General features: G+C 45.3%; 1 non-coding gene across 1 annotated transcript; it reads right to left on the bottom strand.

The window, feature by feature from the left end:
* Positions 1-1436: 1436 nt before the first annotated feature.
* TRNAK-UUU (transfer RNA lysine (anticodon UUU)) lies at positions 1437-1510 on the bottom strand. The gene has a single exon. It is a non-coding gene; the product is annotated as a tRNA-Lys (tRNA).
* Between the last annotated feature and the right edge of the window lie 11787 nt (positions 1511-13297).

Here is a 13297-nt window from a genome sequence, read left to right on the forward strand (position 1 = left end):
TATCTGGGTCATGAAGATCTTTTTTGTACAGTTCTTCTGTGTATTCTTGCCACCTCTTCTTACTATCTTCTGGTTCTATTAGGTCCCTACCATTTCTGTCCTTTATCGAGTCCGTCTTTGCTTGAAACGTTCCCTTGGTATCTCTCATTTTCCTGAAGAGATCTCTAGTCTTTCCCGTTCCATTATTTTACCATGTCACCAATCTGTTGTGAAATTGGTGCCAGTCCAGTCGCTGGGTAGCTTGGTTTTCTTTCATAGATGACAATGGTTATTTCCTCAGGATCCATCTGTACTTGTGCTCGGTTGTGTGTGACTCTTTGTGACCCCATGCACTGTGTGTAGCCTGCCAGGCTCTCCTATCCCTGGGATTTCCCAGACTAGAATACTGGAGGGGGTTGCCATTTTCTCTTCCAGGGGATCTTCCAGGGATCGAACTCATGTTTCCTGGGTCTCCTGAGTTACAGGCGGATTCTTTACCTGCTGAGCCACTGTGGAAGCCCCTTCCTCAGGATACTTTCCTAGAAATGAAAGCTGTAAATGAAAAGGAAATACATTTTGTTAGGGGATGATAAAGTGACTTCAAAATGCTTCTCTTCCTAGGATTTCATTTTGGGAAGTTTAACTACTCTGACAACGTTTTTTGCAAACCTTTGCTGAGTTCAAAGCCAACAATTCCAATTTTCTAGAGATGTCCTTGCTAAAGTGTACTCTTCAGCTTCTATTTGTTGAAGAAATAGACTTAACTTTGACAGATCAAGAAGGAAGGGAGGGGCTTTTCTGGTGGTCCAGTGGTTAAGACTCTGCACTCCCAATGCAAGGGGCATAGGTTCCATCCCTAGTCTATGAATTAATATTCGGAAAAAAAAAAAAAAAAGGAAAGGGAATATGCAAGATCATGGAAACAAAGGTTAGCTGAGCCTGTACTCCATACCAGGCATAAGAGGAGATGCTTTACAAAGAATTCCATTTCCTATTATGACAACTTGAGAGGTAAGTATTTGTCTAGGATCGAAAAGAGCCCTAGGATTCATTGAAACCCAGGTGTCTACCCAAGTCTGTTACCCGTTGGGCTGAGACTCAGATGGGACTTGTCTTGGGCAAAACGTTGAGATGGATCAAGGAAATGTACTGTTTTCAGTCCTTTCTCTGTCCTTATCTCTGGGTATCCATAACTCTTCAATTTCTGGCTCCATTTCCCCCAAAGCAGGAAAAGATCCCATGAGAGTGTGACAAAGAGAACTACTCAGAGAATCAGAAGGACTAAGCTGCAATTCTTTCTTTGATTTTTCACCCGATATGCCATGCGTGCCTTGGCAAATGTGTTTTCTCATCTATATAAGGTGAAGTTGGGACCAGATAATCTCTAAGTCTCTCCCCCTCTCTCTCTCCTTTTTTTTTTTTTTTCTGACCATGCTACTCGGCGTGCAAGATCTTAGTTCCCTGACCAGGGATTGAACCCTGGGCCCTTGGCAGAAAAAGAACCAAGTCCTAACCACTGGACCTTCAGGGAACTCACCTTTAAGTCTCTTTAATGTCCCAAAATTCCAGACAAAGAACACTAGACTGTCTGCACACGTTTGTCACTCAGCCATGTCCTATTCTTTGCAACCCCATGGACTGAAGTCTGCCGGGCTCCTCTGTCCATGGAATTCTCCAGGCAAGAATACTAGAGTGGGTTGCCATTTCCTTCTCTAGAGGATCTTCCTGACCCAGGGATCAAACCTGCGTCTCCTGCATTGCAGGCAGATTCTTTACTGTCTGAGTCACAAGGAAGCCTACTCAGTTTCCCTGTTCTTAAATAAGGAATTCAGCCCAGATGCATTTTAAATCTGTTCAGTTCTGAATCCAGAGCTCATTCTTAGAGTCTAACCAAAGACTTGACACATAGCAGGAGAATAATACATGTCTATGACGATTGATTCTTCAAACTTCTCCATTCTAACACCCCCCAAATGTGCTAAATATATATTTAATTGTGTTCAACTGGGCTCCTGATTGCCGTGATGTTTTTCCAAATAGGAGACAGACCTCTGATGCAGAATTTTTGCCATGATGCCCTGTCTGTGTCCATTTCCTGGACAGGCACATGGTCTTGCTATAGCCGAAAAGGTCTCTCAGCTGCAAATAAATGTTTACTGGAAAAAAATATGATCAAATATGTTTCACTGGTAACCCAGGACTCCTTACACTTCCCCATCAGTCCCAGTGGGAGAAGACCACAGGAATAGCGACTTGCGTACATACAACTGTTTTTGAACTCTTGACTTGCCAGACCCTTTCTGGAAATTTTGGCAAGGCATGCTACATGTGAATTCAGAGACCTGAGTCTGCTATTAGGCGTTGGGAACAGAGCCAGAGTCATAATGAAATTATAGTCTTGGCACCATGGGTCCCCATCTTTGGGGGTTCAAAGACCTCATGAGAAAACTAATTGAAGCTTCTATATGGCCCCATTGCAGAAAAGTGCAAACATGGGCACGCACACACGAGCGCACACACCACAGTCATTTTTTAAAATGCTAAACATGGAGCAAGGTCCCACTTCTGCAGAGGGAAGTGTCCTAAAGGACCCCAGTGGAGCCAGACACTAGCTTTTTGCCACATTACACAGACATCTGGAGGGTTCCTAGAGAGAGGCCAGAACAGCTGGGATTCTGGGGGCATTAGTAGGATTTGGAACCAGTATGGAGGCGTTGGGATATGTTAATACCCAGTACAGATGCCCTGGTGTAAACCACTTAGTAGCAGACTTGCAGAGACACATGAAATTTTACACACACATTCAAGGGGATTTGGGGACCTCATAATAGGGGTTCATGGATATCAAATAAAGAATCCTGGAATGATTTGGGCTTTCTTTCTGGGAAGAAAATAAAGTAAAGCCACTTAGTTACGTGATTTCAGTGTGGTTATTTTACCTCTTAAGCTCTGAGTTTGCATCTGTACAGTGAACAGATAGGACATACATGCCACCAAAGCTCCTTCCTCTTCAACAAACCTACAGTCAGCAACCTAGTGGTCTGGATTCAGTGTTCTTTAGCTGCTTGCTTGTTGAAAAAGTTCAAATGCTGCCTCCTCCAATCCTTTTAAGGAGCTAACTTGGGTATAAATACACTGGTATGGGGTCAACCAGGCAGAACAGCTTTCTAAAATGAGTCACAAATTGCCATGAGTTAAAAACTTATTTTGTAGCCATGGGAGTTAAAGGACAGCTGGTCACCAGAGTCTGGAAAATGACCTTTCCTGGGTTTGATCACGTTGTTGAGTCATACTTTTGGCCTCTGTTACTCCAAGGAAAGCAGTTCCCATTTCTTTACCTTCTCCTCTTTGGTCCTGGTTGCAGATTGAAATAGTTTCACAGAAATCTGGTCCTGGAACTCTGCAAAAGTTCTGACCAAAGTGAGTTGAGAGAAGGTACTTTTTCCTTTATCAATAGACAACCTTCCCTCATTCATTTGTGAGTTACCTGCACAAGTATACATACTCCAGATGATCTCACTTTCTTTCCATCTTTTTTTTCTCTCTCTCTTCCATTGCTCAAGTGGCTTTTGAAGTCCCACACATACTGGGAGGCCAAGGCCATCATGTTGCACAACTTCACTTCCTTCTGTCTGCATGGTGTCCCTGAGGTGTGCAGTGCAACGGCACTCCAAGAAGCTTCCTTGATAGACTCAAAGATTCTTAAGGATTTTCCCTGCCTGTCCAACCTGGAAGCTGCCAAGTTAATAACTTCTTCAGGGGTTGCTCTATATATGAGCGTGTGTTTAGTCGCTTCAGTCATATCTGACTCTTTTGAGACCCATGAACTGTAGCCTGCCAGGCTCCTCTGTCCATGGGATACTGCAGGCAAGAATACTGGAGTGGGTTGTCATTTCCTCCCTCCACGGGATCTTCCCAGGGATTGAACCCATGTCTCTTGTGTCTCCTGCATTGACAGGTGGATTCTTTAACACTGTGCCGCCTGGGAAGCCCTAGAATAGGTATTTTAAACCAATAATATTTGAAACAATCAGAGAAGGCAATGGCAACCCACTCCAGTGTTCTTGCCTGGAGAATACCAGGGACAGAGGAGCCTGGGGGGCTGCCGTCTATTGGGGTTACACAGAGGCAGACATGACTGAAGTGACTTAGCAGCAGCAGCAGCAGCATTTGAAACAACGGGTTAAAATGCATAGCACTTTGGCACATTATGTCATTAGCATAAGCCAGAAACATATAGGGGGAATTACATTTATGAAAATCAGTAATCATAGAAATGATAAAATATCATCCTGGCTAGAGCGCAACTTCAGATACTACCATCTACCCGTTAAAGTTCAAGAAAAGTCCGTAGTTTTTTGTCTGGGGGTAAATCCATGCAGCTTCTGAGTGGAGCTGAAATGCACATATTTTTCAGATTCGTCTTAAGCTCTTAAACCTCCTCAGAAGGGTAATCAGAGGTCTGACAGCCTGTCCTCCCTTTCTGGTGCTACATTAAGTCCTTAGAGCACATCAGCAGCTCATTAAGGTAGAAGGTCCAGTCCAGGCCTTGGGTCTGGGAGCTGGGACCCGGGCAGGAAGGTTCTCACAACCCAAGCCCACGATGAGGGATGCCTGTCTCCCCTTGTCTGCTGGGACAGGATCTGGCTCACCAGGACTTCATCAGCCTGGTGGTCGTTTGTTCTTCTTTTTTAATTCCTAAAAATGAGTGGCTGACAGCTGGGACCAGCTTCCTGAATCCCCGTCTTTGTTTCTCCCTTGAAGTGATGATAAATTCACGGGTTTGCCTAAGAAAAATAAACCCTGGACTTCCGGCTGCTGGATTCTGTACTTTGTTCCCTGGATTAGACAAAAAGCTTATTCCTCTTTCAAACACACCAAATTATCCCCAGATCAGAGTCAAAACCCTTGAAAGAAGTGATAAATGATAAATCCCACAGGCCCTTGGCCATTCTTAAAAGGGATTCAGTGGTGAGAAAGCAAATCTGGTCCCAATAGTGGTAACAGAAGTTAAGCACGTTCTAATCCTATTGTGATGGGAAAAAGGCTCAGACCCACGGGGTTTGGAGCCAAGTCTCACTTGACTGGTCATTATGCTTGGGAGGAAAGCTTGGGCATTATATGCATGCTCAGTCGCTCAGTCGTGTCCGATTCTTTGAGACCTTTGGATTATAGCCCGCCAGGCTCCTCTGTCAATGGGATTCTCCGGGCAAGAATACTGGAGTGGGTTGTCATTTCCTTCTCCAGGGCATCTTCCCCACCCAAGAATGGAACGCATGTCTCCTCTGTCCCCTGCATTGCAGGTGAATTTTTACCCGTGAGCCACTGGGCAAGCCCCTGCTTGGTCATGCATGTGTGTGTGCTAAGCCACTTCAGTCATGTCCAAGTCTCTGTGACCCCATGGACTAGAGCCCACCAGGCTCCTCCGTCCATGGAATTCTCTAGGCAAGAATATGGAAATGGGTTACCATGCCTTCTTCCAGGCATCTTCCTAATCCAGGGATCAAACCCAGGTTTCCTGCATTGCAGGCAAATTCTTTACCATCTGAGCCACCAGGGAAACCCTTAGGAGTAACTTTTTAAATCAATTTATTTATTTTAATTGGAGGCTAATTACTTTACAGTATTGTAGTGGTTTTGGGAGTAACTTTAAAGGAAAAACATCTCCATCAAATGAGGACTCTGGCTATTTACTTTCAGAGTTCATTGTTTTGCAATTACCAGCTCAGACTAGAATAGCCTTTAAGACATTGGTGGTTCAATGATAGAATCCTCGCCTCCCCCAACTCCCAGACCAGAATAGCCCTGCTAAATGGGGCAGGAGGAAATGTATCTTCCTGGAAGCTTCCCTGATCTTGTCTCTGATAGGCTGCATGAATGTAACCACATGCTTTAAAATCACATGACTGCTAAAAACCAGTTTGACATGAAAAAGAATTGCCTAATGGAAAAGGCCAAAAATGGATTAGGAGAGAAGTTTAGAACATCTTCTCAGAATATCAAGGGAAATAAGAGACACTCAGTCCTCTGACATCCCTGGTGGCTCAGACAGTAAAGAATCTGCCTTCAATGCAGGAGACCTGGGTTCTATCTCTGGATCAGGAAGACCCCCTGGGGGAGGAAATGGCTACCCACTCCAGTATTCTTGCCTGGAGAATTCCATGGACAAGGAGCCTGGCCAGCTACAGTCCATGGGGTCACCAAGACTGGGACACTACTGAGCGGCTAACACTAAATAACTAATGTTCCTCTGAGGCAGGTTGGAGAAGGAATGAGGGGGCAGATGACCCTGGGGACCCCTTCCAAGTCCCAAATTTCAGAGTTGGCAGAAGTGGACTCTTAGGACACTGTCAGGAACTCCTCTGAAGGTTTGGACCTTTGGCATCACCAAGAGGCTTCCAGCCAGTAAACCCTGGCTGCTCTCTTGCTTCCTGCCAATGAAATGGTTCTATTTAGAGAATGGTCTGCAGGGCAGATTTCAGAGGCCTCAGTCTGGAAATTTAATGTCCTACCCTAGGCTGTCTTGATCCTTATAAGCTGGAAGAATTCTCCTGCTCTGGCCAGCGGGGAGATGGACACTGTCCAGATGCAAGGTGGAGCCAGTGCTGGGCACAGACCAGCAGATAGAAGCGGCCTAATTCATTTCACTTTGGCTGGGGGATGGGACTGGTATTTCAGCTCCAGCTTCCACATGGATGCAGGTTTGATCCCTGGGTCAGGAAGATCCCCTGGAGGAAGGCATGGAAACTCACTCCAGTATTCTTGCCTGGAGAATCCCCATGGACAGAGGAGCCTGGCGGGATACAGTCCACCAGGTTGCAAAGAGTCAGACAGGACTAAGCCACTAAACAACAGTATTGCAATTATAGTTAGGTTTTCATGTCCAAAGCTTCCACATTCATGGATTCAGCCAACTGCAGATAAAAAAATATTTTTAAAAAACTCCAGAAAGTTCCAAAAAGCAAAATTTGAATGTGTCGTGCACTGGCAAGTATTCACATAACATTTACACTGTATTAGCATTGCGTTAGTTACTATAAGAAATCTGGAGATGATTTAAGGTGCACAGGAGGATGTGCATCTGTTATATACAAATACTAAGCCATTTTACATTCAGACTTGAGCATCCATGGACTTCGGGATCTGTGGGGGTCCCTGTCACAGTACCTGCAACTAGCCCCCTGCAGGTACTGAGAGATGACTGTACTAAATAAATGGAACCCAGGGTTAGATAGTCTTCATTTTCAGGCTAAATTGATAATCCCAGAACCATTTGCACAGACATATACAAAACGCACTACCCACTTATACATGTACACATTCTTAAACACTTTTGATTGACCTGGGCATGATTCCCAGTTCAGTCCTCTGGAAAATGCTCAAAACACATGAGCAACTGGGTATAGGTCCTCCAAATACTGCAAATAAGGAATAGTGAGTGAGCAATGCCAACAGCTCCTACCATCTTTGGGGCACCCATGTGCTAGGAAGGGAACACGGCAAAAGAGAAATAGTTATCAAGGACAACCATGGAAAGGCTGGTTAAGCGTGTGAGAAAGTAGGACTGACAGGCTTGAACCATCAGGTGAAAAGGTAGGTTGCCAGGGGTGTTTGAAGAGCACTCTCCAAACATCTTAAGAATTGAAAAGCAAAATTTCCTAAAAGCAACCTATTAGAGAGTGGAAACTCTGAAAACAGCTCAAATTCAAGCAGAACAGAGAATAAAAATAGCAGAGGTGGTCTTGTATTGGGTTCATCCACAACAGACACGGGGAGTTCTGGAGCCCAAATCCAGTGACAGGAGGCTCACAGTGGAGCAAGTATCAGAAAAAGGTTGTGAGAACATAGGTTTACCTTAGAAACAAAGATTCAAAGCATTTCCAATCCAGACTCTACTCAACTGGATGGAGGAGTCACAACAAAATTAGAGTTAGAAGGCAGATAATGTAGGGATATCAAACACTTGACAGCTCCGGGAGACAGAGGAAAAGCTCCTAAATAAAGATGACTAGGTCTGTATAGTCAAGGCTCGGAGAAGGCAATGGCACCCCACTCCGGTACTTTTGCCTGGAAAATACCATGGACGGAGAGGCCTGGTAGGCTGCAGTCCATGGGGTTGCGAAGAGTTGGGCACGACTGAGTAACTTCACTTTCACTTTTCATTTTCCTACACTGGAGAAGGAAATGACACCCCACTCCAGTACTCTTGCTTGGAAAATCCCATGGGCAGAAGAACCTGGTAGGCTGCAGTCCATGGGGTCACGAAGAGTCGGGCACGACTGAGCAACTTCACTCTCACTTTTTATTTTCCTACATTGGAAAAGGAAATGGCAACCCACTCCAATGTTCTTGCCTGGAGAATCCCAGGGATGGGGGAGCCTGGTGGGCTTCTGTCTATGGGGTTGCACAGAGTCGGACACAACTGAAGCAACTTAGCAGCAGCATAGTCAAGGCTATGGTCTTCCCAGTGGTCACACACGGTTGAGAAAGCTGGACAATAAAGAAGGCAGGAAGCCAAAGAATTGATGCCTTCGAACTGTGGTGATGGGGACTACTCCTGAAAGTCCCTTGGACAGCAAGGAGATCCAACCAGTCAATCTTAAGAGAGACCAACCCTGAGCATTCATGGAATGACTGACGCTAAAGCTGAAGTTTCGGTATTTTGGTCCTCTGATGCAAACAGGTAACTCATTGGAAAATACCTGATGCTGGGAAAGATCGAAGGCAGAAGGAGAAGAGCGTATCAGAGGATGAGACAGATGGATGGCATCACCAATGCAATGAACATGTACTTGGGCAAAGCTTGGGAGATGGTGAGGGACAGGGACGCCTGGCGTGCTACAGTCCATGGGGTCACAAAGAGGTGGACAGACGGGGCAGCTCAACAACAACAACAAAAGACAAATAAGAAGTTTTTGTTGTTCTTTTTTTTAAGTAAGGGAGGGTTCTAGAACCAACACCCAAAAGAGAGGTCCTTCTCATTATAGGGGACTGGGATGCAAAAGTAGGAAGTCAAGAAACACCTGGGGTAACAGGCAAATTTGGCCTTGGAGTACAGAATGAAGCAGGGCAAAGGCTAACAGAGTTCTGCCAGGAGAACACACCAGTCATAGCAAACACACTCTTCCAACAACACAAGGGAAGACTCTACACATGGACATCACCAGATGGTCAACACCGAAATCAGATTGATTATATTCTGTGCAGCCAAAGATGGAGAAGCTCTATACAGTCAGCAAAAACAAGACCAGGAGCTGACTGTGGCTCAGATCATGAACTCCTTATTGCCAAATTCAGACTTAAAATGAGGAAAGTGGAGAAAACCACCAGACCATTCAGGTATGACCTAAATCAAATCCCTTATGATTATACAGTGGAAGTGAGAAATAGATTTAAGGGACTAGATCTGATAGACAGAGTGCCTGATGAACTATGGATGGAGGTTCATGACATTGTGCAGGAGATAGGGATCAAGACCATCCTTAAGAAAAAGAAATACAAAAAAGCAAAATGGCTGACTGAGGAGGCCTTGCAAATAGCTGTGAAAACAAGGGAAGCGAAAAGCCAAGGGGAAAGGAAAGATATCCCCATTTGAATGCAGAGTTCCAAAGAATAGCAAGGAGAGATAAGAAAGCCTTCCTCAGCGATCAGTGCAAAGAAATAGAGGAAAACAACAGAATGAGAAAGACTAGAGATCTCTTCAAGAAAATTAGAGATAACAAGGGAACATTTCATGCAAAGATGGGCACAATAAAGGACAGAAATGGTAGGGACATAACAGAAGCAGAAGATAGACGAGGTGACAAGAATACACAGAAGAACTGTACAAAAAAGATCTTCATGACCAAGATAATCATGATGGTGTGATCATTCACCTAGAGCCAGACATGATGGAGGGTGAAGTCAAGTGGGCCTTAGGAAGCATCACTACGAACAAAGCTAGTGGAGGTGATGGAATTCCAGTTGAGCTATTTCAAATCCTGAACGCTGATGCTGTGAAAGTGCTGCACTCAATATGCCAGCAAATATGGAAAACTCAGCAGTGGCCACAAGACTGGAAAAGGTCAGTTTTCATTCCAATCCCAAAGAAAGGCAATGCCAAAGAATGCTCAAACTACCACACAATTGCACTCATCTCACATGCTAGTAAAGTAATGCCCAAAATTCTCCAAGCCAGGCTTCAGCAATACATGAACTGTGAACTTCCTGATGTTCAAGCTGGTTTTAGAAAAGGCAGAGGAACCAGAGATCAAATTGCCAACATCCACTGGATCATGGAAAAAGCAAGAGAGTTCCAGAAAAACATCTATTTCTGCTTTATTGACTATGCCAAAGCCTTTGACTGCGTGGATCACAAGAAACTGTGGAAAATTCTGAAAGAGATGGGAATACCAAACTACCTGACCTGCCTCTTGAGAAACCTATATGCAGGTCAGGGAACAATAGTTAGAACTGGACGTGGAACAACAGACTGGTTCCAAATAGGAAAAGGAATACGTCAAGGCTGTATATTGTCACCCTGCTTATTTAACTTTTAAGCAGAGTACATCATGAGAAATGCTGGGCTGAAGGAAGCACAAGCTGGAATCAAGATTGCTGGGAGAAATATCAATCACCTCAGATATGCAAATGACACCACCCTTATGGCAGAAAGTGAAGAGGAACTAAAGAGCCATTTGATGAAAGTGAAAGAGGAGAGTGAAAACGTTGGTTTAAAGCTCAACATTCAGAAAACGAAGATCATGGCATCTGGTCCCATCACTTCATGGCAAATAGATGGGGAAACAGTGGAAACAGTGACTGACTTTATTTTTATGGGCTCCAAAATCACTGCAGATGGTGATTGCAGCCATGAAATTAAAAGACACTTACTCCTTGGAAGGAAAATTATGACCAACCTAGACAGCATATTAGGAAGAAGATCCATTACTTTGCCAACAAAGGTCCATCTAGTCAAGGCTATAGTTTTTTCAGTGGTCATGTATGGATGTGAGAGTTGGACTATAAAGAAAGCTGAGCACCAAAGAATTGATGCTTTTGAATTGTGGTGTTGGAGAAGACTCTTGAGAGTCCCTTGGACTGCAAGGAGATCCAACCAGTCCCTCCTAAAGGAAATCAGTCCTGAATATTCACTGGAAGGACTGATGCTGAGGCTGAAATTCCAATACTTTGGCCACCTGATGTGAAGAGCTGACTCATTTGAAAAGACCCTGATGCTGGGAACGATTGAGGGCAGGAGGAGAAGGGGACGACAGAGGATGAGATGGCTGGATGGCATCACTGACTCGATGGACATGAGTCTGAGTGAACTCCAGGAGTTGGTGATGGACAGGGAGGCCTGGCGTGCTGCATTTCATGGGGTCGCAAAGAGTCGGACACGACTGAGAGACTGAACTGAACTAAACTGAGGGCTTCCCTGGTGGCTCAATGGTTAAGAATCTGCCCGCCAATTCAGGAGACACAGGTTCGATCCCTAGTCCAGGAAGATCCCACATGCCGCAGAGGAACTAAGCCCATGTGCTACAAATACCGAGCCTGTGGGTTAGAGCTGGTGCTCTGCAACAAGAGAAGCCGCTGCGGTGAGAAGCCTGAGCACCACAACTAGAGAGCAGCCTCCGCTTGCCACAACCAGAGAAAGCCTGCAAACAGCAGTGAAGACCCAGCATGACCAGAAATAAAATAAATGAAAAAAGTTTACTTATTAAAAATGTTGGGGCAGCTGAGTTGCAGAATGCAGTTTATATATTCTGATAAAATAGAGTTGCATACGCATGTGCTCAGACGTGTCCGACTCTTTGTGACCCCGTGGACGATAGCCCACCAGGCTCCTCAGTCCATGGGATTCTCCAGGCAAGAATACTGGAGGAGGTTGCTGTGCCTTCCTCCAGGAGATCTTCCCGAACCAGGAATCAAACCCACGTCTCCTGTGTCTCCTGCAATGCAGGCAGATTCTTTACCTGCTGAGCCATCAGGGAAGCCGATAGGGTTACATTAAAAATAACAAACAAGAAAGAGATGTCACAATGGAATGTCTCAGTTTTCCTCTATAGAATCAGTCACTTCTGTTTGTTGAACCACCCAGATCCTCCCAGTATCACCTGTGTCTCTATCCCTCGTCTGCTTCTTCTGCTGAAAACACAGCTGATTCCCTGCAAACACAACACAAGAGCCCTGACCTCATGCCCCTGTTCTGCCTTCTCTGCTCCCACCTTAGGGTTTCCCATTGAAACAGGAAGAATCTGACAGGTAACCACCCAGAGTCAACCTGAAAGCTCAAGGGAGCCGATGCACATTGAGTGAACATTTGACCGATGGGACCTAGGAGCTGGTGAATGCCTTTCCCTCCTTCCTTCTTCTGGATGAACTGTTCTGGGTACCTAGTCATGGCCAGCATACCACACCCTCATATTTTCTCTGACCCCCATCAGTGTCTTACAACCCTTTCTGTCATTCATGCCTCCCAACTTGATTCAGGCTCTTCTCTCTAGGAAATCAGGGTTAAGATGTTGTCTAAGGGGCTTCTGGACTTAGAAGGTGGTGTTAGTGGTAAAGAACCCACCTACCAATGCAGGAGACCTGAGAGATGTGGGTTCAATCCCTGAGTCTGGAAGATCCACTGGAGGAGGCCATGGAAATTCACTCCAGTATTCTTGCCTGGAGAATCCCATGGACAGAGGAGACTGTCAGGCTATAATTCATGGGGTGATAAGAGTCAGACATGACTCGTGACTTAACACACATGCAAGAGCTGCTAGCCCACTGTATGCTTGAACTCAGTGTCAGGCAGCCTATCAAAATGCCCTCGTTAGAATAACAGGGCTAAAAGAGGTATAAGGAGACATCAAGCTCAATGCTTGTCCTCTACTGGCTCAAGCTAGAAACATAAGATCCATGCTCTTGAAATGCTTGGAGAAGGAAATGGCAACCCACTCCAGTACTCTTGCCTGGAAAATCCTCTGGACAGAGGAGCCTGGTGGGCTACAGTCCATGGGGTCGCAAAGAGTAGGACATGACTGAACAACTTCACTTTCATTTTCTTAAAATGCTAAGTAAGATTAAGGGCTTTTCTCTCCAAGCTTCATCTCGCTCATACCCTTGTCTCCAGGACCACAGTTCCACCACTCACATGGAAATCCAATCGTCTTTAGCTCCCTCTAAGGATGTGAATGGAGAAGGCAATGGCACCCCACTCCAGTACTCTTGCCTGGAAAATCCCAGGGATGGAGGAGCCTGGTAGGCTGCAGTCCATGGGGTCGCGAAGAGTCGGACATGACTGAGCGACTTCCCTTTCACTTTTCACTTTCATGCATTGGAGAAG

The sequence above is a fragment of the Budorcas taxicolor genome, chromosome 5, assembly GCF_023091745.1.
Source record: "Budorcas taxicolor isolate Tak-1 chromosome 5, Takin1.1, whole genome shotgun sequence".
In the NCBI taxonomy this organism is placed as follows: domain Eukaryota; kingdom Metazoa; phylum Chordata; class Mammalia; order Artiodactyla; family Bovidae; genus Budorcas; species Budorcas taxicolor.